The sequence below is a fragment of the Cervus canadensis genome, chromosome 12 (assembly GCF_019320065.1).
Source record: "Cervus canadensis isolate Bull #8, Minnesota chromosome 12, ASM1932006v1, whole genome shotgun sequence".
NCBI lineage: Eukaryota > Metazoa > Chordata > Mammalia > Artiodactyla > Cervidae > Cervus > Cervus canadensis.
The window spans coordinates 46,831,432-46,857,789 of NC_057397.1; positions in this window are offsets into that span (position 1 = coordinate 46,831,432).

Sequence of the window (26,358 nt, forward strand, 5' to 3'; positions counted from 1 at the left end):
TGTGTTAATGTGTCTGTAAGCAAGCATAAAAATGAGCATAAATATATTAATAAAACAAACCAACCTCAGTCAACTTTTGTAAATTTTTTTTGTCTATAGGTTTAAGCAGCTTACCTGATCTGAGAATAAGGAATTCTTATTGTTCATAAATAAAATTATTCTATTTATAATAAGCCCATGAGTTTCACAAGGGTCATTACCGACCTGTATACATTTGTGTTTTGAGGAAAGTGGTGTAAGTCATAAACCTTTTTTCCAATGTGGGCTAAATTCAGTTGGTTTCAAGGATAATCTGGCAACCATACCTTTCTTCTCATACTGTTCATTCAATATACAGATCCAATCTGCCTTCTTTTCTTTCACTCAACCTCTGTGTGTGTGTGTGTGTGGTGGGACAAGAAGACTTTTTCTCAACTTTCTATCCTGTAAATTGCCTTTTAATAACTAATTAAGAACCAATATGTATATGACTCTTCCTTGCTCATATAAATCCACTTTAAATATAAACTGATGGAAAAATAAAAAGCACATTTCTTTTTTTGCTACAAGTAATAGCAGATGTTTTAAAAATAAAAGCTTTGATCATTAGCAGAATGTTTGAGTATCTATGGTATGTTTATTCAATGAAATACTATATGATACTGAGAATGAATAAAATTTTCCTCCCTGCAATGGTATGGATGGATCTCCCAGACCAACACTGGCAAAATAAGTCACTTACATGCAGTTTAAATCTAATCTATGATGTTGGAAGGCAAGTTATGTTTTCTTGTAGAAAAGTAACATAGACGGGGCTTTGGATTGGCTTTTAGGGACTGATAATGTTCTTGTTCTTGATCTGGGTATGTTCACTTTACATAAATCGTCAAGCTATGCACTTGGCAATAGTAATAAATAACCCACCTGCCAGTGCAGAAGACATAAGAGACATGGGCTCGATCCCTGGGTCAGGAAGATCACCTGGAGGAGGGCATGACAACCCACTCCAGTATTCTTGCCTGAAAAATCCCATGGACAGAGGAGCCTGGTGGGCTATGGTCCATAGGTTTGCAAAATAGAGTCAGACACAACTGAAGTGACTGAGCACACATGCATGCATGTACACTTGTTATTTATGTGTGTGTAAATAATATCTTACAGTTTAATAAGAAGTTCAGAAAATAAACCAAAACTGAAAAACCTAAATCAAGGAATTCCCTGGTGGTTCAGTTGTTCAGATTCCGAAATTTAACTGCAGGGGCATGGGTTTGATCCCTGGTCAAGGAATTAAGATCCTGCATATAGTGTATTGTGACTGCAGACCAAACCAAACCAAAACAACAAAAAACTGAAAACAAGAAAACCATTTAAGTCTATCTCTGCATTATTTTGGTTCTAATATAACGTTCACCTTCTTGTGTTCCATTTTCATATGAATTCTTTTTTCTTTTAGTTTCTTTTCACAAGGCCTACAGAATGTTTGCCTACATCAGTGGTTTCCATGTGATGCTTGCCATTCAGGTCAGTAAAAGAGCTTCCTGGGTCAAAACCACAACACATTTTCCCAGGATTAATCAAATTATCTGGGTCATTCTTGGCAGTAATTAAAGCTGGCAAAGTTAGTTTGTAGTCACTTTTTCTTTTTTCTTCTCCCTTTCTTGTTTCCTTCCCTCCTCTATTCCCTTTGCCATTTTTCTCAACTTATTTCTCAGTGCCTTTTTGATGCCTCTATTATGCCCTTATACGTCAAGATCTACAAACCTTCTTTCTATGATGGAAACCTGCTTTGCTAGTGGTAGAGACAAGTCCTTATGTTGTTGTTTTTGTTTAGTCACAAAGTCTTTTCTGACTCTTTTGAGACCCCATGAACTGTAGCCCACCAGACTCCTCTGTCCATGGGATTTCTCAAGCAAGAACATAGGAGTGGGTTGCCACTTCCTTCTCCAATGGACGCTCCTGACCCAGGGATGGAGCCTGTGTCTTGTGCATTGCAGGCAGATTCTTCACACGAAGCCACCCGGGAAACCCACACGTGCCTATGTGCTATGCTGTGCTTAGTCACTCAGTGACTAAGTGTCTGACTCTTTGAGACCCCATGGACTGTAGCCCGCCAGTCTCCTCTGTCCATGGGGATTCTCCAGGCAAGAATACTTGCCCAAATCCACAGATGTACAACATCAAGAGTGAACCCTAATGGAAACGATGGCCTTTGGATGATAATGATGTGTCCATGTAAGTTCCTCAGTTGTAACAAATGTACTGCGCTGCTGGGGGATGTTGGTAACAGGAGAGACTACGCATGCATGAGAGCAGGGTGTAGGGAGGAAATCTTTGTATCATCTGCTCAAGTTTTTAATTAAAAAAATAGATATTTAACTAGGTATTAAAAAATACTAAACATACCTAGTACTTACATTAGTGGACCTTTCCTTCTAGCCTTCAGCTTTCTTTACCTCTAAATAGCAGAAGACGTAATCCAGAGCGTTATAATCTGATCCCTTCACTTTGTGGGAAATAGGTGGGGAACCAGTGGAAACAGTGTCAGACTTTATTTTTTGGGGCTCCAAAATCACTGCAGATGGTGATTGCAGCCATGAAATTAAAAGACGCTTACTCCTTGGAAGGAAAGTTATGACCAACCTACATAGCATATTAAGAAGCAGAGACATTACTTTGTCAACAAAGGTCCATCTCGTCAAGGCTATGGTTTTTCCAGTGGTCATGTATGGATGTGAGAGTTGGACTGTGAAGAAAGCTGAGTGCTGAAGAATTGATGCTTTTGAACTGTGGTGTTGGAGAAGACTCCTGAGAGTCCCTTGGACTGCAAGGAGATCCAACCAGTCCATCCTGAAGGAGATCAGTCCTGGGTGTTCACTGAAAGGACTAATGCTGAAGCTGAAACTCCAATACTTTGACCACCTGATGTGAAGAGTTGACTCATTGGAAAAGACCCTGATGCTGGGAGTGATTGGGGGCAGGAGGAGAAGGGGACGACAGAGGATGAGATGGCTGGATGGCATCACCGACTTGATGGACATGAGTTTGAGTAAACTCTGGGCATTGGTGATGGACAGGGAGGCCTGGCGTGCTGCGATTCATGGGGTCGCAAAGAGTCAGACAAGACTGAGCGACTGAACTGACTGAGACTATAATTAACCTCGGTGATGCCTTTTGTGAGCATTAGACAAAGCATTCCTTCCTCAAGTGAAAATGAAATTTGTTTGAAGTATTGAATGTATTATTGCACAATCTGAAAAGCCTGGATCAGGAGAGCTTTTTAGAGCCACACAGGCTCTGTGCACACATATATGCCCCCTCAAGTAAAGAATCCTGTCACATCAAAGCAGGATGGAAGTCAGCGAGCAGGTGGAATTGGATGTGCAGAAGCTGAGACAGGTGACAGAGGTAACCTCAGGCAACGCTGAAACAGAGCAAGGGCAAAGAACAGCTTGTCCAGTAAGTGCAAGATTGTGTTCCTCCAAATAAGTGTTCATGACCATGTGGATTCAGATGTATTATTCTGGGGTTGCCTCACTCCTGCTCCAGCATCAGCTGGGAGGCCTGCATTTTACTCCATCACTCAAGAGATAGAAAGTGTCTAGATTTTTTGAATGCCCCAGAAAAGGAGTCAGCTCATAAATTCTGTTTCTCCTTTCTACCATATGGTGGCACTATCGAGTAACTGTCCTGCACATCCAATGGACCCACTCCTGCTGGGAATATGACATTATACTAGGGCTTCCCTGGAGGCTCAGACAGTGAAGAAACTGCCTGCAATGCAGAAGATCAGGGTTCAATCCCTGGGTCAAGAAGATCCCCTGGAGAAAGGAATGGCTACCCACTCCAGTATTCTTGCCTGGAGAACTCCATGGTTAGAGGAGCCTGGTGGGATACAGTCCATGGGGTTGCAAAGAGTTAGATATGACTGAAAGGCTACAATTTTTTTTCAGGCAACATGTGAGAGAATGTTAGTTCATTCTTTCATGCTCAGTCAATCTCATGGTACCTAAATGTGATGGGCAGGGAGGCCTGGCGTGCTGCGATTCATGGGGTCGCAAAGAGTCGATCACGACTGAGCTACTGAACTGAACTGAACTGAAATGTATATGAGCTTTCAACAATGTGTGTAAACTATGCCAAACCGAATCAACCATCTCTCACCAAATACAACTTTTCTTAGCCTAGGTTACCAGCACAACCTCCACTCTCCTCAAGATAATTTTATTTCAAGGAACTTGTTGATTTTTCCTAACTTTGGTGATAATCACTAATAAATAGGCTGAGTATTAGTTCTTTTGCTTGCCAAATTCCCTCAGTTCTCTATGCAGTTGGATCCACTTCCATGCTAAATTCCACCTGGAAAATCAGATAACTCATAGTGGTTTTGATAAAGTCAGAAAATACTCTGTTAGCCCCACGTCCATCACCAATCTTTGCCAGTAGGTGCTTCCTTGACTTGATGTGCTCAGTCCCTCAGTTATATCTGACTCTTTGAGATCCCATGGTCTGTAGCCCACCAGACTCCTAATTGAGAGCTGGTGTTAGTGTTTGATTCTGGAAAATGATCTACTTAAAGGTGCACAATATCTCCTTTGGCCCTAAATATACAGAGGAAAATAGTTTTTTAAAGAAAATAAAACAAAATTCTGTCTTTGCTTTTAAAGGCATTTTATTTTAAAAAGATTGCACAAATGAGTATTTGGAATAAAGAAGCTATAATGAGAAACTTTTTACAGAATTATATCTTGATGTGCTCAGTCACTCAGTCATGCCTGATTCTTTGTGACCCCATGGACTGTAGCCCACCAGGCTCCTTTGTCCATTGAGTTTTTCAGGCAAGAATACTGGAGTGGGTTGCCATTTCCTCCTCCAGGAGATCTTCCTGACCTAGGGATTGAACCTGCATCTCCTGGGTCTCCTGCGTTTGTAACCAGATTCTTTACCACTGAGCCACCTGTTACTTTCTGTCAAATCAGAGGCCATTTATTTCATTCAGACCAGCTGACCTAGTTACTCTTAATATATAGTTGCATTAGAAAGAGTAGACATATTTTTACTGATAGCCATCATATGAAATGAAGTTGATTTTTGTCCACAGTTTACATTATTTTTTTCCTCACAATTTAGTTTAATAAGATCTGAATGACTTGCTATGAATAAATAATAAACCGTGATTTCTGCTGGCAATTACAAGTTTTTAAGTGCAAAATGTAGGAAATTAATTGATCACCTCTCTCCTCTTTCATCCCTACAGTTGTATATCTGGTTTTATTTTTAGAAACCGAATATCAGATTAGTTGAACATATTTTGATAGGTTTAAATGTCTTCAGTGCAAAGGAAATGTCTGAGGCTTTCTAATTTGAGTAAATTTTAAAGACAAGCTGGCTGGCATTAGGCAATCTGATAAATTCTTTTCCTGTGGAGAGCTGTAAGAAGGTCAGAGAAACAAAGCACTTAGAAAACTCTTTCCCCGGAGAGAGCAGGCGGGGGAGGGGGACAGTGAGCGAGCTGAGAGCCGGCTTGTTCAAGATGCTTTCATCCGCTGGGTGTCACTGCTGATATGAGATTGAAAAAACCGAAAGGTATTCCTATGGCAGCAAGAATTTCTGAGAGACAGGATGTGAAAACCCCAGAGGTTTAGATGCTATCACTTTGCCTTGCTACACAACTGAAAATACTTTGCAGATTTGTTTCAGAGTGGTGAGCATTCGGAAAAGGGTCCTGGTACTATTAAAAAAAAAAAAAAAAGAAATATTAGAATTCCTCCCTGTGGCTGAGTAAGCCTTGGTAATAGGTACATTCTTGCATGGATTAAATATGATCTTATGATATGTTTCTGTTTTTCTCAGTTTAGCAAAAAAGGGTTTAAAGAACACAGCTCCACTGAGGACTTTGGCACTGGAACATACCTGCAGTTTATTCCTTGGATGTTCCAGCTTGTAAATAGTGAACAAGCCTCTGGGTTGCCCAGGTAGACAAAAATTATGTTAATACTGCAGCTTTCTTCCTCTCATTTGGTTAAACAGAGTTGACATCTAGTCATGACTTAGGCTTTCTCTGGAGTTTTTTTATTCAGTTCTTCTTCTTCTTTTTTTTTTGCCCATTAATCTTTTGCTTGAAACAGTTTAAGAAAGTAGATAGAAAGTGAAACAATTTTCTCCTTATGTGATGTCCTTAGTCTTGTTTCTGAAATAAGACAGAAGCACTGACATAAAATAATGAGGTAGAAATGTGGTGCTAGGACTGGAAAGAGCGTTCATTAGAGGATGCAAGGGGTGGGGTGGGGAGCATCTTTCAAATAAGGGAAGAAATATGGAAACAAAAAGAAATAGAAGGCAATGCAGAAAGAAGATAAAGGATAGAAGAATGAAGGAGACAAAAAGATTAGCAACAGAAGATGAAAAAGAGGAAGAAGCAGCAGGAGAGGAGAGGGAGGGGGCAGGGGAGGAAAGGGGAGAGAAGAAGAGGAAAAAGAGAAGCAGAAACGGGAAAAAAAGAGAGGAAAGACAAGAGGAAAAAGGAAATAAATACTTCCCACCCTCTTGTTTAATGATTTTTTAATTGAGTCATTTTTGGTGCTACGTGTGCTTTGCGGGGCGGGGGTGACAGATTGGGGGGCCAGCAAGTGGTACCACCTGTGACTTTGAGTCATTCAGAAACCAAAAAGTGGAACTGTGTATTAATCAAAGTAACCAGAGATGCAGGTTCAAGGCTGGAAGAGAGGAGACCTGTTTGAGAAAGAAATAATAGGGAATCCATGACCATTTTCAAGGCACAGAGTATTTGAAAGTCTAAGAGCTGAACTCGGGAATTGAAGGGACTGCAAAATGCTCCCACGCTCCCATTTTACTCTGGCTAGCTTCCTGCATTCGTATGAACAGAGCTGCCACAGCAGGTTGAGGTGGTTGTTATTCCACAGAAATGCCCTCAGGTAAAAAGTGGATCCTATTTGGAGTTCTCTAGTCAGCTTCCTGGCATTTTGAAATAAGCCGACAAGGGTGGGGGTGACAGGTTTGTAGAGGATGTTAGCTCTGTAAGACAGATGCCTGTCCTGTTTGTCCACTGCTACGTTCTTAGCACTCAGCACGTAGTAGGTGTTCAGTCAATTTCTATTGAATTGTTCAATGGACAAGTCTCCCAGAAGAGTGAGTTTGGTACTTGTGACTCCCAGACATTTAGTTTGATCTTGTTTTCCCAGCATTTGCCCTTGTCCCAGAAGTGGGCACCCTTGTATATACTTCAGATGTGTCCTAAGTACTGAGTCTCTTGTATCCTACTGGATATTTCCTGGATCATTCAGCAGAGGGAGTCTCGAAAATCTATTTATTAATTAAATCTCAGCAACACTGGAACAATTGAAAGAGGAAAGAACATGGTGTTAAGTCACCAGAAAGGGAGCTGTAAGTACCTTGTTAAAGGATTATCTTGGTGAGTAGGTGACATGAACACAAAGCTCAACTCTCTTATTTTCAGAACACTGCTTAATAAGCTGATTATGCCTGCCAAAACCTTTTTTCTTTCCAGAAAAATTAACCCATACTTGTGCTTAAAAATTAGATCAAACCTGGTGTAGCCAACAAAATCTATGAAGTCTAATTGCTTTTTAATGTAATTTTGATTTGGGTAAATGTAGTCCATAGAGTTGTGAGAGTAAGACACAAATGAGCAACTAAAAAGCAACAACAAACGTAGTTACATAGAAGTTGCAGCAAACAGATTGTTTTAATTTGTTTTAGTTATGGTGTTTAAAATCTTTTCCCCTCCATCCTGAGTAGGCAAGAATACTGGCGCTGGAAACAGAAGTGAAAATGCGCCACCTCCTTTGCTTTCTGTTTTCCACAGGTGGAGTCTATGATTATCTTAAGTGTGCATCTTAATTGGAAATATTCTTGAGAGAAAAAAGTATATTCCCCTGCATATTCTCACATGAATAATGTTGCAAGCTTAACTGATTAAAATTTGCTCTGGTTGGCAACTAAGTAAAACTGATTTCTTTCTTTTAGGTTTGTTTTCTATAAAGTTTTCTATATATGTGTGAGTAGGTGTAGGTGTGTATGTGTGAGTGTGTGTTGACAGGCATTATATAATATATGCATATGTTCATATATATATATGTATATATATATGTGTGTGTATACTTTTTTCTTTGGCTGGATTACATCAGAGGAATAGCAATTAATTAGTCACAAATATATGAGAGCTATAAGCAATAATAAGCAAAACATTATTGCCCAATGCCAGGAAAGTCAGATAGGATATTTAGTGAAAATCTTTTGATACTACTGATTGGATTGATATAATCTCCTGGGGGCAGAAATACAGACTTTGTCATTAAAGACAATTGCAAACTAGATTACTGAAAACATCAGTGGCTATACTATTGGAATACTTCTCTAGCCATGCAGGCCTGTCTTAAACGTTTCCTTAGTTTTATGGATTTACCTTAGGCTTCGTATTATTTTTGTATTCAGCTTTATTTTTCTCTGCTTTTATTGTATAATTGCTAAGATAGTACCAGAGGCTAGTCTTTCATTTTTGTGCTTATCCTGCAATTTCCTTTAAGTGCATACACATCATTATTATGGCAATTCAATGTGTGTGATTAAATCAACACTATTAAATTTTAATGAGGAAAAATTTCTAAGATCTTCTTTAATAATTTATGCCTTGATTAGATATTCTTGGTATTTTTCACATAATTCATGAGACAAAATGTGTGTGTGGCGGTATGTGTTTTCACTGGCAAATAAGCCTATGGTTGTGAAATGAAATTGTAAGCAATTCAGGGAAAATGAAGGCAATAAATAATAGGGTAATAGTAAAGGAAAAGGAGATTGGGGTTGATATATGTACACTCTATATATTATATATATATATACACACACATGTATGCACATGTATATATATATGTATATATTACTTCAGTGCAGCTGCTCAGTCATGTCCGACTCTTTGCGACCACATGGACTGCAGCACGCCAGGCTTTCCTGTCCATCACCAACTCCCAGAGCTTACTCAAATGCATGTGCATTGAGTCGGTGATGCCATCCAAACGTCTCATCCTCTGTCGTCCTCCAGCCTTCAATCTTTCCCAGCATCAGGATCTTTTCAAATGAGTCAGTTCTTAACATCAGGTGGCCGAAGTATTGGAGTTTCAGCTTCAGTATCCAGTCCTTCCAATGAACACCCAGCACTGATCTCCTTTAGGATGGACTGGTTGGATCTCCTTGCTGTCCAAAGGACTCTCAAGAGTCTTCTCCAACACCACAGTTCAAAAGCATCAATTCTTCAGCATTTAGCTTTTTTTATAGTCCAACTCTCACATCCATACATGACTACTGAAAAAATCATAGCTTTGATGAGATGGACCTTTTATGGCAAAGTGATGTCTCTGCTCTTTAATATGCTGACTAGGTTGGTCATAACTTTTCTTCCAAGGAGTAAGCGTCTTTTAATTTCATGGCTGCAGTCACCATCTGCAGTGATTTTGGAGCCCAAAAAAGTAAAGTCTTTCACTCTTTCCCTTGTTTCCCCATCTATTTGCCATATGTGTATGTATATATATATATGTGTGTGTGTATATATATATATAAAACCATGTGTGCTCAGTCACTTAGTTATGTCTGATTCTTTGCGACCCTGTGGATTGTTGCCCACTGGGCTCCTCTGTCCATGGGATTCTCCAGGCAAGAATAATGGAATGGGTTGCCATTTCCTTCCCAAGGGGATCTTCCTGACCCAGGGATCAAACCTAAATTCCCTGCATCTCCTGCATTGCAATCAGATTAGATAACTAATAAGGACCTACCATATAACACAGAAAACTCTACTCAATACACTGTAATGACCTATACAGGAAAAGAATCTAAAAAGTAGTGGATATATGTATATGTATAATTGACTTACTTTGCTGTATACCCAAAACCAATACAACATTATAAATCAACTGTACTCCAGTAAAATTTTTTTAAAAGAAAAAAATCTATTTTTCATATAGCAATGCCATTATTCTGAATACTGAGCTGGCTTGCACACAGGGAGCTGACAGTATCTAAATATGGTTCAGTATTTTCTGTGAAGCACTATTTGGAGCTGGTGAAAATGTGTCCCATATAGGGACACATGTCCTAATGTCCCTTAATGAAAATCCCTGTGTGAGAAATTGAGCCTACATTGCTGGGATAAAACCAACACTTTTTAGGCTGGAATGTGTATGCACAAGAGGCTTTATTGATATTTCATGGCAATTTAACGCAGCATAACTTGCAATCTCTAGTGCAGTGCTGCCCCCATACATAATTTTCATTGACTTCTTAACATTTAAACTAGACACAATTTAAATCTTTCTAAGCAGGTCAGCGTAAGGGAAAGCCTTATTGCCTACAAGTAGTTTCATGGTGGGGATAAACTTTAATTGCCTCTCTGTCGGTGAATAATTAGTAGTATTGCATGTTATGTGCAAAGAAAATTATAACCAACAGTAACCTGTTAAAAAGAGTTATAGTTATTCTGTTTTTTCTTTTTTTTGGGGGGGGGGTTGGACTATATTAGATTATTAAATGCTCTGGGCTCTCAAATTTATTAGGTAGAGACCTTAAAGAAAACAAGTCTTAAAGATAATATTGCTAGCTAAGATATTATATCCTCTATTTCTTCCCTCACTTGAACTTTCCTAGTCAATAAAAAGGATCATAAACCATGACATGAGTTTAAATTTTTCTTTTTCTCTCTCAGTCAGAAGACAATGTTAACGTGGAGAGTGCATTCTGTATTTCTCCTATCTGATTTCATTGGCCACAGTGTCTCCTTTTGGATTTTAAAGAATACAGGTTTTCTCATCTTTTAGGAATAGTTAGCTACATTTTTAAACGATTAAAAAATATTGTCAACAACTGGAATTTAAGACAAAAGTTCATCTTATTCCCACAGAGCAAATGAACAACATGAAGCCTCCTGAATCCGTTCATTTCATGTTCTCCCCTGTTATTCTCAGGTAAACAGATTCCTTCTCTGAACATGACTAAATCGTCTCAGCAGACAGGAGATAATGGAATCTTTTAAACTGGTGGTAAATGCCTCTCTCCCTGGGAACATTGGGAAATATTTGAGAATGATTTTATCACACGTCTGGGGATTTCCACAGCCATTTATTGAGCATTGGCCGGGGGCACTAAATGACTGCTGTCCCAGGTATCGTGCTACACAATGAAGACCATTCTCACCCAGGGTACCAACAGTGCTTTGTAGAGGACCAGTTAGCCTTATTATTATTTTTTTAAGTATTTATTTACTTTGGCCGCATTAGTTCTTACTTGTGACACGCAGAATCTACAGAGCAGAGACTCCCTAGTTGTGGCACGGAGGCGCAGTAGTTGTGGCACGTGAGCTTAGTCACTCTGCTGCATGTGGGATCTTAGTTCTCTGACCAGGGATCAAGCCTGTGTACCCTGCATTGCAAAGCAGATTCTTAACCACTGGAGCACCAGGGAAGTCCCAGCTTTATTCTTAATATGAGAGAAATCTCTAGTCTTCTCTGATTCCCATAGGCCACATTAAGTGTTCCTATTCAGTGTTTCCATAGTAGCTTTTACATATATTTATCATACTATTCCATATTTGTAAAAAATTGTCACTCTGTGACTGTCTCCCACAGATAGTTCTGAGCCCTTGCAGCATATGGCTGTTCTTGTTCATTTTTCAAGGTGGGAACTCAGTGCAGAGACTTTTTTTTTTTTATTTCTTCGACTGTGTTGGGTCTTAGTTGCAGCATGTGGGATCTACTTCCCTGACCAGGGATCGAACCCCGGGGCCCCTGCATTGGGAGCATGGGGCCTTAGCCACTGGACCACCAGGGAAGTCCCCAGTACAGAGACTTTTAATGAAATAAACTAGTGGAGCATCCAGGAAGCTAAATTAGACCATTTGATTTTTTTTTTTTATTAGTTGGAGGCTAATTACTTTACAACATTTCAGTGGGTTTTGTCATACATTGATATGAATCAGCCATAGATTTACACGTATTCCCCATCCCGATCCCCCCTCCCACCTCCCTCTCCACCCGATTCCTCTGGGTCTTCCCAGTGCACCAGGCCCGGGGACACCTTATCTTTGACAAAGGAGGCAAGGATATACAATGGAAAAAAGACAACCTCTTTAACAAGTGGTGCTGGGAAAACTGGTCAACCACTTGTAAAAGAATGAAACTAGAACACTTTCTAACACCATACACAAAAATAAACTCAAAATGGATTAAAGATCTAAATGTAAGACCAGAAACTATAAAACTCCTAGAGGAGAACATAGGCAAAACACTCTCCGATATAAATCACAGCAAGATCCTCTATGACCCACCTCCCAGAATATTGGAAATAAAAGCAAAACTAAACAAATGGGACCTAATGAAACTTAAAAGCTTTTGCACTACCATTTGATTTTAAAAGGATAAGAAATGTCAAATGTGGTAAATAGTGAAGTAGGATTTAAAATTTAATAAACTTCATCATTCAGATAAAAAGAGAAATATTGTTATTTTTCTTGTGTTGAATCATGAAGCATCATATTCTGATGAAAATATGGTATGTTCAAAACTTAAGGAAGAAGTTTCCGTCAAGGCATTAGAATCATGATAAACTGGTAGTTACTTAATCAATCTCATTTCAAAGGTGACAACCCCTTTAACTGATGTGTTTAAGATTTCTTGTTCATATAGATATTTTACGACAGAATCAGAACTAAATGTGGAAGTATTAAAACTCACAAGGAGGACTTCTCTGGTGGTCCAGTGGTTAAGAATCTACCTGTCAATGCAGGGGACATGGGTTCGATCCCTGATCTGGGAAGATCTCACAATGGGGCACCTAAACCCATGAACTGGAGCCACTGAAGCCTGTGCACGTAGATCCCATGCTCTGCAACAAAAGAAGCCATCACAGCTGAGAAGCCCATGCACCGAAACTAGAGTAGCCCCCACTCACCACAGAGGAAGACCACATGTAGCAACAAAGATCCACTGCAACAAAAAACAAATACATAAATTAAGAAACCCACAGAGACAGGAGTTGTACTCCCCAACATCTAACATGGGGTGCCTGCCATTTGTGAGAACTCTACAAGGTCCAGTTGAATGACACTGAATGAATGAAAGCTTCTCAACTCTTAGCTCACAGTTCATTCAATTATACCACATGGCCTCCCTGGAATGAAGCTGATGGATGACTTAAAGGTAAAACAGATACACACTGGTCCAGAAAAAAGTTTTCTTTGAGCCAGGATCAGTGTCTTCTCTTAACTAAAATATTAGAAGATGGTAAGTCAAGCAGTTTCTCAGTAGCAAATTTCACATACTTCAGTCAATTATCAGTTGGACACTGTTATGTGAGGGATCAGGAAGATCCCCTGGAGAAGGGAGTGGCAACCGATTCCAGTATTCTTGCCTGGAGAATTCCATGGACAGAGGAGCCTGGCAGGCTATAGTCTGTGGGGTTGCAAAGAACCGGACATGACTGAGTGGCTAACACTTACAGCTTACTACATGAAGCTTGTTTCTTGGAATTCACCTGCACATGGTGGATAGATCAATTTATGTGAACTGGATGAACCATGCTAATACTATTTTAGCAGCAATCTGTTTCCCGGCGGTGATTTATATTCTAATGTATAAAACAAGTTGTTGTTGCAGTTGTTTAGTTGCTAAGTCATGGTCTGTCACGCTATGGTCTGTAGCCTGCCAGGCTCTACTGTCCATGAGATTTCCCAGGCAAGAACACAGAAGTGGATTGTCATTTCCTTCTCCAAGGGATTTTCCCAAACCAGGGATCAAACCCATGTCTCCTGCATTGTAGGTCAATTCTTTACCACTGTGCCACTGGGAAGACTATACATTAATTATACATTATCTCCTTTTGGCTGCACATTTTCTCTCTAACAACAATGTAAAGTTAACAAACGCAGTGGCTGTATATCTTTTATAGCAGATGATAAGAGGAGTAGCTTCTCTTTGTCCATGATTTTTCAAAACATGAAAAGAAGCATTATGAATAAAAATATAAATGTGCTTACATCTTATTAAGCATATTAACTTCCTCAGGCATATTGCTTAGAGTTGTCTTTGAACCATTTTCATTTATAGCCTAAGCTTTGTTACCTGCTGTGCTGTTCTTATTTTTACCCTTCTCTTATGGCTCAGAGCTCAATGGAGAGTAATTTGATGAGTAATATTGTGTACACAAAGCTGCACCAATTCTCTGCTTTGAAATTCAGCTTTCTCCAAATTTTGTTTGATCAAATGCATAGGCAGAAATGGAAAGAATTTCGTGGATATTTCTAGCACATTTGAGTACTAAATCTACATTCATATAGCTTTAAAAGGAAATGATAGACATAATAACAATAACAAGATGAGACTACTATCACGCATGTATATTTTGTCACTGTGATTGTTACCATAAAAATTGTTTGAGGGACTTCCCTGGTGGTCCAGTGGTTAAGACTCTGCATTCTGGTGCAAGGGGTCGGGTTTGATTCCTGGTCGGGGAACTAAGATCCCACTTGCTTCATGGCCAAAAAACCAAAACATAAACTAGAAGCAATACTGTAACAAATTCAATAAAGACTATAAAAATGGTCCACATCAAAAAAAAAAAAATCTTTTAAAAAGAGGTTGTTGGAAATGAACATTGGTATTTCTGTTATCTTTTGATGTAAAGAGGGCCACCTCGAAACTTAGCTTCCTATAACAATAGTTTACTGTTCTCATAGCTCTGTGTACTGTTCAGGGTCAACTAGACTCTTCTCACTAAGAGTCTATCATGAAATTGCTGTTACCTGGTGGCTGAGGTGAGTTATTTGAGGGCTCAGCTGAGCTGGATATCTAAGACAGATGTTTTATACACATGGCTGGTGCCTCAGATAGGCTGGTTCAAGCACCCGAAAGGTTCCTGGGCAGCACAGTCTCTCTGAATGACCTCTCCACATGGCTACTTTGACTTCCTCATAAAATGGCTGCCTGGAGGGAACTGGACTGTATATGTAGTGGCTGATTCTCCCCAGAATGTTTTAAGAAACCAAGGTAGAAGCTTGTGACCTAGCTTTAGAAGCCAAGCTATTCTATTATTTATTCAAGGTCAGACAAAATTCCCTATGCGAAGCATATACAAAATGACAAAATTGCAGGGAATGCGGTTCATTGGGGAAATTTCTCAATTTGTTTAGGTAACCTGTTTTTGCTGTGTTAGTCACTTTCAGGGCCCTCCATGAAGTGTATTAAGTCATTATAGGTCAGTAATAGTATACAAGTGGAAAAATACAGAAGACTGTAAATTTCTTTTCCTTATAATTTTCTTATTATTTTTCTTATATATTTCATGTGAAATCTTATTTTGATATTTTATTAATTTTTATCATTTCCAAGGCACCATGTCAAGATAGCCTTTTCTCTCCTTGATCACTCTCAGTACATAAATGTGCCAGTTATTGATTTCCAGTGACAATACATCAACAAACCATGTAATAAACAGTTCAAAAATTTTGTTAAGACATGGAAAGAAAATTCTATAATCTGCAGACATGAAAATAAAGACATATATGAATTTTAAAGCTGCAGATAATGCTACTGCTTGATTCCCTTTTGTTGCTTTTTTGAACATTAATTAGACATCTATAATATTCTGGAAAATCTGAATCTCAAACTATATGCAACATGGATTCTGCCATGAAATTAATGCTTTTGTAAGGTGTTCTTCTATATCAGTTGTTCTTAACTTTAATGTGCAGCAGAATCACTGGAAGACTTATTAAAACACAGATGACTGTGTTTTTTTCCCCACACCTCTGAGGCATTTCATTTGTATGTATTACATCCCTAGAAAAAGAATCCAAGGATTTTCCCTCCTGTTTGTTTTCATCTTGGGGATCTTACCCCAAGTGTTTTTGATTCATTCAGTCTGGGAGGATTTGAAGATTTCCACGTGAAACATACTAGCAGGGGATGCCGTTACTGCTGGTCTGGGGACCATACTTTTAGAAACACTCAGCTAGACAACAATCTCATCATGCCTACTTCTCATCTAATTCAGGACGAGATCAAGATCAGCCAAATTGTGGCAGTTAGAAATAAGCAACCAAGCAAACTTGCACTCTCTTTGATTCCAAAACAACGCCTATAGACAATTTCTGGGTTCAGCTTTTCTTGAGTAAACCCAGACTGACTCCAAGGAATTTACACTCTTACTGAATCAGAGTCAGCAATGACTAAAAAAGTCAATTGGTCAAATTCAATTTTCAATATTGGAAAACCCATCAACTGTTTCATCATAATTGATTTACACAGAAAAGGCCTTAGAGACAACCTAATTTCCAGAAAGGCAATAATATAATGGAAAGACCATGGAATTTCAAAGTAGAAACCAACATGGGAGTTTTGAGTTTACCACTTACTGGTTATGGTATCTTGGGAGTATTTCCTTTCTTTCTGGGAATATTTGTTACCCTTTCCAATAAAATTAAGAAAAAGAACATAATAAAATTCTTATTATAAAAGTGCTATGAAAATCAGCTGAAGTGGGGTATGGGAAAACTCTTTACCAGTTAGTATAGAGATCTTCCAGATATTTGCAGTCATTATTGACTAGTAATTGAGTTAGCGCTGTCTTATTTTGCTGCTAATTGGAATCCACAGACCTGTTGGTCTTTACTCTCCGTAGTTATTCAGGCAGATTCAAGTGATTAATTGATTCGTCCTTGAACTTATCTTTTATCTCTTCTGTTCTTTTCTTTTCTCTGATTGCATCAGTGTTCTCAACTTCATTATTTCAAGTCTGGTTAAATGAAGCTTTCTGCCTGGAGGCCAATATTCTAAATCCCACCCCATCTGCAACCCCACATACACATCAAATAAGTATTTATTTATACTATAAATGCTCCTCTCAGGAAGAAAAGGAAGAATGATAAAAAGATAAGAATCAAATCATTATTTACTAAATACTATGTTTCAGTTATTGTGGTTAAAAAACTATCCCTGTACTATCTTTAACACTTGCAACAGCTCTTTTAGGCATGCTGCAATCTGTGGGGTTGCAAAGAGTCAGAGATGACTGAGTGACTAACAACAACTTTTAGATCAACTCTAATATTTTCTTGATTTGACCATTGAAGAAGCTGAAACTTGAACAGATTTCTAAGATCAAGCACAGGTAAGGACTGAAACTAGAATGCAAATGCAGGTCTGTTCATGTGGAGAGGACTTTTAACTACCCCATGATTGACCCTAAGTCCTCTCTGGTTTCACAGAGTCTAAATAGAAACATAAGAACCTGAAACAAGACCATCCAGGTTTTTGAGGGATTCTCCCAAGTACAACCCTTACCTCCTCTACTCAGTCTGAATTTGTTTATCGCTCCTATGAGGGCTTCTCTGGCGGCTCAGATGGTAAAGAATCTGCCTGCAATACCCGGAGATCCCAGTTCCATCCTTGGGTCAGGAGGATTCCCTGGAGAAGGGAATGGCCATCCACTCCAGTAACTATCATTCATTCACACGTTCTTGAACTCATTTTTGAGCTTCTTAGGTGGCACTGGTTAGGGTTGTTTAGCCCTCTATGTCAAATACTCAGAAGATTGTGAGCTTTGACTGCAGTGATGTAGATGTTGGAACAAAAAAAATGCGTACAAGAAAGTAAATTTCCAGGGTTTCCTTAGTGGCTTAGTGGTGAAGAATTCACCTGCCAATGCAAGAGGCGTGGGTTTGATCCCTGGTCGGGGAAGATTCTACATACCCTGGAGCAACTAAGCCCATGAACCACAGAGATTGAGTCTGTGCTCTAGAGACCAGGAGCCACAACTACTGAGTCCATATGCAGCAACTACAGAAGCCCACGTGCCCTAGAGCCCATGCTCCACAATAAGAGAAACCACCGCAATAAGAAGCCCACCCACTGCAACAGGAGAGTAGTTCCCACTTTCCACAGCTAGAGAAAGCACAGTCAACAATGAAGACCCAGCATAGCCAAAAGTAAATAAATAAATAAAAGTATTTTTTTTTAAAAAGAAAGTAAATTTCCAGAAAGGGCAGATTTCAAAAGACACATGCAATACTTATGAAAATTCCTGCTAGGAACAGGACTATACCATAGATAGTTAAGATTCATATTATCCCTCATGCCCTAAATGTGAGAAGAACTGATGGATGTCAGCACCATCACCAGTGAAATACTGTCTTTCACATTAAATGTAGATTTCCCAGATCTTCTCCTTGGTGACTAGAACTGTTACTGGCTTCTCAGTTCTTTCTCTTTTTAGCTTTCTTGAAAGTAATATTGAGGAAGAAAAGTTTGAAATCTACAATGCTCGTATTCACAACAAGAACACGGACAGATGGAAATCCCAATCCATATTACTTACCATTTTCAAAAACTAATATTGGCTAAAGCAAGATATCTGTACAGCAGATGTCCATCTTTCTCCAACAGCTCTGAATACCAGCTGTTCAGATGAGGTTTTCATGAAGCGTAAAGTCTGAGCACTGCTATTCTCTGTCCTGTATATTCTTATTTTTTTTCACAGCAGTAAAAGAAAATGGGCTTCAGGAAGAAAGTGAGGCAAACTGCTGGAACAGTATGGCACTCATTTTGTGCTTTTTCTCCATTCATGAGTGCAAAGTCTCTAAGACAGGACTTAGGAGCAAAAAATTGAAGGGATACCAAATATTTTCTTTTCATGTATGAAATATGCAGAACCACTTTCCTTGCCTGATGGTAATTCAATTTTATAGGGTTAGCAAATATTTTTTCCCCTCCAAACTTTAATATCAAGAGGACTTTTCAATTTAGAAATAAATATCCTGCCTCTACCAAGGGCTTTACCGTGATTAACCTTCATAACTAACTGGGGAGGTTACTTACTATGAATGTGCTTGCATGGGAACTTCAAGCTGGTTTTATTGACATAAGAGGTCAGTGTAACAAGGTCCTAGCATCAAGGGAGGAGAGCAGAGAAGCTATACTAATTGTGGCCATGAAGAGCATGTAAGTGTTTTCATTAGAAGTCAATACTCATGCACATTTTAAATTCACCATCTGGCCCTCTTTGCACTGATATTTGAAATGCAGGAAGCTGATTTAGTAACCAGATTTCTTCATCAATTTGTCATGTATTTATAGAATACATTTTTTACCATTTCTAGGTAATGTAAGTGAAAGCAGGGCAATATGCATTCTATATTTTATTTTTGTCTTTCTTTGAATATTTTGAATCCTAACTGCAAAATATTGCAAAAATATAGTTTTAGTTTACTATTTAGCAAGAATTAACTTAGTCTTATTAAAAATATACACTAATCATAGGAACTGAAGAACCATTTGGAAATGTATACTTAATATTTAACTATTTATGAAACTCTTGATTTGTGTGTCTGGGGGTGTATTATGGAGATATATTCTTTTGTTCTCAGCTCTATGGAAATTACAAAGAGCTCAGCAGGTACAATTGCCTTCTAATAACATATATCATCAGAAATTCTTATTTCATAGCTGATTGTTATTTACTCAGATTATTACTACTTGGTTCAACATGTGTGGCTCATACATGAAGGTGACACTATTAACTAACATTCTTTGAATTTGTGTTTGATTTACTCTGTTACTAGCTAAGACTGTAACCATCTTGACTCTTTCTCTTGTTTTTAAACAACAACAGTGACAACTACATGAGTCTTAATGTCTAAGATGAGAGATTTGGGATATTTTAAAAAATAATAATTCACTCAATTAATGAAAATATATTGAGGACTTATTAATATGCTAGCCACTATTCTTGGTGCTGGAAATTCTTCAGTAGGATATAATAAGAGCAGCTGACAAATAAGAATCCTTTACATGCATTTTCTTGTATAATAATTACAATAAACCCATGAGACAACCCTCCTCCTCCCATTTTACAGATAAGAAAACTGATGTTGAGAGTAGTTAAATAATTACCTAACGTTTCACAGCTAGGATATAGCAGATCTGGGACTTAACACCAGATTTTTCTGGCTTGCTTTACTCCATTTTCCCCAGGCTAACACTCAGAAAATGTTAATGGAATTGGCATTTAATGTTCTGCCTTTTAGTAAAATGCAGCCAAATTCTGTATTTATAAATTCTATCCCTAAAGCAATTGTCACTGGTTCCACTTATACCCATTCATTGTCCACGATCACACTTTTCTCTTTGTGCCTGTGTTCTTGTAGTCATGTGATTTATTTCAGCTGGATTGCTCACTGCTCTTCCCTTCACTCCTTAGGTAAATCTTATACTCTGTATCCGCTTTTAAGTTCAGTGAAAACTCATTTATTCCTCCCCCAAATCTTCTCTGTCTTCAAATTTCACTGAGCTTCCCTGTCTCTGATTTTCTCCACTACTCTCTGTTGTTCTACCAAATTGAGTGCTAAATTATGTATTACCTTGTCATGTGTTATTTGCTCATCCTCACTTATATTTTGACATCTTAAAGTAAATTATTATATCTTCTTTAGCATTTCTACCAAACAGTCAGACAGACAGACAGTAAATCAAGATGTTAATGCATGGTAGGGAACAAATTAACCAGAGACTGAGTGGATTAGAATATCAAAAACATTAATCTATTCTAACAGATCTGCTGAGTAAGGTGAAAAAAAAACCTGCTTTTTTACTTCTGTCAGTAAAGTAGGGAATGAAAATATTAATTTGTGGAAAATGCCACACTGCAGAACAAGAAATGACTGACAACAAACAGATCAGGAAGTCAATAGGAAATCATGTCAGAAAAGGGCATCTTAGCTGGGATCTCAGCTAATCCAATCACCACGGGCAGGAAAATTACCCAGAAGTCACTGTTTTTCAGCAGAAATTGGAAATATTTTATCAATAAGATTAAGAACTTTCACAATATCATCAGAGACACGAATTTCAAAATATGAAATACATAATGAAGGTATTTTGCAAGGATTAAGCTTGCTGCTTCAGGGACTCTGGCAGAGGTTTTGGGTGGTTATCACAATGTTTAAAAAAGGAAAGTTGTTAAGAATCTGTCAGTATGCCTCCGTCCTGGCTTTGGTGACACTCTGCCCTGATCATAGACACAAGTACACTTGCCTATAATGGAGGATGACTCATTAGGTTACCATGGCATTATGAAAATATTATGTAATCCACACTTTATTGGGTATAAAGTGATTAAACAGAAAGTCTCCCAGCTACCGTTGCCTTGGGAAGTTTTAATGATGCTATGCAGTAAGTATCATGGTTATTGCCCAAATGGAGAATCTGTGCCTCCTTCAGTCTCCAGGCAGGAATGGACTGTTCTCACCAGAGAGCCTTTAGAATCCCTTTCACACTTAGAAGTGGAGACAGCACATCACTGGAGCAGAAAATGGCATTTTCCCCCAGAGGCAGACAGGGAGAGAGATGATAGGCACAAAAATACTCAATTCATAACAATGCAACAATGAGTTACATGCACATTTGTGGGACTAACAAATAAAGGTTTGGTTTTCAAAATTCCTTCACTGGGGTTTATGTAAGAAAAGTCCATATCTTGGTACGATGGACCCTGAACCAAGAAATGAAGAACTCAGACCAGAGGGGAAAGTGAAGGATCAGGAAGGCAAAGTCAGACTTTACCATGACAGGGAATCTTCATGTATAACCACAAAGTATCTTAACTGTTATGAAGAAAAAGTACAAGGGAGAGGGAATGATTAGAGTTTTACAAATTGATGAGATAAAGCCTGCAGGATGGGAGCATAGTGAATTTTACTAAAAAAGTGCCATTTAAGTTGAGATCTGAAGGATGCATAGGCATTAAGTAGGCCCCACATTGGCAGGGAGAAGGCAATGATGGGTGGAGAGAGGTGGACAGCATATCACCTGCCAAACCTTGGTGCTGCATAGACCAGGAAGCCAGCCAGCGTGGCTGGAGCTAAGAAAGAAAGGGGAAGGGGAAGTTTGAGGGCAGATTCTCCAGGCCTGTGAATAATTTGGTCTTGATTCTAATGGAAAGTCTCTAAACTTTTAAGATTAAGAGGATGACATTATGTACAATTTTAAAATGTGTGTGTCCATAATATAAACAAGAGATCACATGGCCCTAAATGAGTTAGAAAGAACCAAACCAGGGGAAAACAGCCCTTATTGACTCTGCTGTCAGCTGCAGGTAAAAGAAACCTTATTATATTTTTTGGGTCATGTAAAGATGAGGGCATGCATGGTATTAGGTAAAAGGAAGAAAAGGGGGCTATGAACTTCATGGAAGGTGGACAGAGTCATACCCAGGAGAAGATTGGAGAGTTCTCAATGGTGGTGGTGAGGGGATGAGAGTTTGCCAGTCCTGAGACTGGCGTGGGTCCTGGCAAAGAACCTCCTGGGAGATCATGGATCTCTGCTGTCAGGGCTCATGAGTGTCAGTCTGCCTTGATTATTCCTGATCAGTGAGGCAATAGCCTTGGGAACATCAGCTTATCATGTGAGGTGGTGCCACTGTCTTTCTTAAAAGGCCCTGTGAGAATGAGCAAGGAGTATGGCAGTAGACCAGTGTAGTCAAAATAGACTGCATTCCTATAATCTTTACAATATAAATTAAAGAATCTTCAAAACTTGCAGACTGAATTTCTCCTTGTTAGACAGGTAGATATAGGTAGAGAGAATTGGGGGTTTAAACCACTAAGTTTGTTACAAAGCAAAAATTACTGGAACTTCTAACTCATTTATTAGAACCATCATCTTCCACAACTCAGGGAAAATAGTGATGTTTCCACTTTCTCCCTCCTCCCATCTTCTCAAGTTTCTTTAAGTCTCCACTTGACTTGATGAGAAATATGGCATAAGAAGTTGCAAGCTTTTTACTGAACACGTTGGTACATTTTTTCAACCAATTTATTATTTTATGTTTGTCATGCTGTATTATAAGTGTCACATTTCTGCACATGTTTCTTAATAACATCATATTTGTTTAGAGACTAGTAAGTAATATTTTATAACATGATAGTTGTATATAGGTGGGTGTTATATGTATGTATGTTTACATACTTTTCAGGAAATTGATTAGAGCTTTAGTGTTCACATGCAATATAATTTTCCCTTTTTAAATAATGGGAAATAAGCTCCTGCTTGGGATTTCTTACTCAGAATATCAGATTTTTCAGAAATGAATTACTGATATTAACTGGGAAATGCTTGTATTCAGGTTTTCCAGTTTCCATAGTGGAAGAATCAAGAGAGAAGGAATTGCTCTGTTGGTGACCACAGAATAATGTGTGCAAGTGGATGGAAGATACTGAGTTTGTTTTGGATATGTTAGTTGTCTGGTTTTTTCACACAGAGGTAGAGAAGCCAAGTAGGCAATTTCTTAGCAAAAAAAATTAAAACCATCAGAAACCATTGGACGTCCTTTACAGTGGTTGTTGAATAAGTTGTGTTCATGTCAACTGATAAAATCATGAGCAGGAATTATATACATATAGTGGCCCAGGAGGTCTATCTCCAGGCTCATAGATGAATGCACTTATTTTACACAGATACTACCTAATATTCACTCCTTTGAAGCCAGAAATTGAGGACAGATTTCTGCTGGTCATAGCAGTGGTTTACAGAATCTTCCACTTTAGCTCATATAATAGAAACTCTTCCGGGATAAGAATTATATTTCACATGGCCAGAGCAATTGACTCTGGCTCCTAAAGAGATTAAATGTCACTATGTAGAGGAGAGAAATATAGCTGTACATTGCTGTGAAAATTCCATATATGTACCAGTGAGATGTGAAGAACATATGTTCAGCCATAAATATGTTCATGTAAAGCAGTCCAGTCCTCCTGTGAGTAATCACATGCCAAGACCTTTGAAGAAATGCAAATAAAGTGCTCAGAAGTGTTTTTGGCACTTTGTAAGTGCTCAATAAATGTTAACTGCAGTAATAATATTATTGTTATTCTTTTCCTTCTGTTTCTACTCCTCTTCCTCCTCCTCTGTTCCTTCTTCCTCCTTATATCCGTTGCTCCCTTAATAATGCCATTAGAGTTCTGTTATTGATTCACAGGCATCCACATTCAAAAACAGAGTCATGATTCATTGTCTTCCTTGCCTTTTTACTTTTCCCATTAATTTCCTTCTAAGGTCAATTTCATTCCCACACCCTTTAGTTCTCTCTGCCACTCACATGTTTAATATTTCTATTACTTTTCATCTCGAAAGCACCAGCCCCAAACCTAGAGTGGATTACCCAATAGGTAGTCAAGCATAGTCTTGGAGCATTACACAAGAAGCATATCATAAAGTTCAGTTTTGGTGAACTTTTCCAGAGTTTTTCTATCAGAAAACCTAGAAAAATATATTGAAGCTTTGCTACACATTTCGTTCTTAACAGTTAAGCATCAATTTAATTTTGATCCACAGTTAAGGGAGGTAATACCATAAAATGTTCAAACTTTAGGGCTTCTAAGATCTTTTCATCTTATCCAGTCTGACTTATCTCTGTTAGTATAGTTGCTTCTTTCTCATGTATACTTTTTCAGGATAGTGGATGCCTCTGTAATAAAATTTCACTGCTCAAATGAACAGATGTATAAAATATACAGCAACCATAGGGAAGTATATTAGAGAGAGTTTCATATGCCATGAGGGTCTTAGTATAAAGAATAGACTTTAATAGGGAAAGGTATAGCAAAAGTGAGGCAAGAGAAGAAAGTCATCCATTGATGTCTCATTACCCCCTAGAGAGATTCTTTGAGGACAGAATGCTTCTGGATACAACATGGGTTTGTGTTCCAGGTGTGGGTAATTGTCCTTCTGCTAGACTACCTCTTTTCCATGCATGGGAGAGAATACCTTTGGGAGAGGTGAGCGTAAATGTTCAATGCGAATATCCATCCCAGCTCTTCAGAGAGCTGGCTGAAAAATGCTAGCTGCTTGGGGAAGGGAGTGAACTTGGGCTCATAGGAAGTTGAGTTGGGCGCACTCCTTGCTAGCAAAATTGGGAAGTGATTGGTCTCTGTCAGTCCATTACAAGATAGTCTGAGCCTCAAGATTTATTCACTGGACACATTTATTTGTCTTTCTCCATAACCTCTTAAGTACCGTCAGGTTTTGATCTAAACCTACCTTTCTGTCTCCTGTGGTCTGCCCCATGTATTCTGTGCTTTCCTTTTTTATTTGAATATTTTCTGTGCTATCTTTATTTGAAAAATTTGCTCATATTGAAATATCTTACCACCCTATTATGTCAGCCCTAAACTCACACACTTATACTTGTCTCCTCCATCAACTTCGCATTTGTACTACATAACTTTCAGAAATCATATTAAAAGTTGCCCCCTTTATGGAGTCTTCCATTCCATTTACTTAACATATTCTAGAATCTGACAAAGAGGGACAACATTTAAAAAGCTAAGTACATTATTTATCAATTCAATTATTTCTTGAGTGATTGCATAATTTCGTTATATTCATCAACTCTAAATAATATAATAATGCTTTTGTTCAAAAATTCTATTTAATTGATTTAAGAATGCCAAGGGACACAAACTGACTCAGAAATGTCAGAATATTATGTAGGAACTAAAGTTTTATGAACCGTATGAAGAGGCCAAGCCAAGATATCAGTATCAAGCTTCTGGTAAAAGTGACTACAGACGTCTAAGCCACAATTTCCATAAAGCTTTGTCAGGCAGGCAATGAAACCTGAGCTTCCTTTAAAAAGTCTATAAAATTGCGTTATTCACAAGTTTCAGAATATAGCATATGTTAAATAGAAATGATTTCTGATGCAAACTGCAAAACCCAAAGAGGACCTAAAAAAGACTCTCAAGAAGAAAGATCATACCTGAGACAGACATTTATTAAACTTTGAGAAAATATCAACAAGAGTTAAAGTAAAAACCCATGGGGCACTTAATTGTACCGAAGTAGGTGGCACAGAGTATTTTAAAATGGTGTGAAATTGCTTCTTGGCTAGGAATATGCAGTCAATAAGTAGTTTGCAAAACAATAATTTATATTTTGGAAAGAACTGATAAATAATTGTATCATGATTTGTCTTCTTGTTATCATCACCATTGGAAAATGTTCCCCAAGTATTTATAAGGTGTGAAGAACTCTCCACAACACAGAGATAGATGTGGCCTCTGCCCAGTGGCTTCTGCAACCTAAATAAAACTGGTAACAAAGAAGACATAAAAAACACTGGACGATAGATGACCTGCATAGAGATGATGCAGTTTGCATATGGTTTCATTTTTTGGGTTTCTACTTTGAGATCTCTCCCATTGCTCTAGGATTTTTAGAGGATGTCACATGTGAGATCGCAGAATTTGTCTTGTTTTCTGCTTCATAAAGAGTCTAGTGTGAGGTTAATGTTAAATCAGTATGT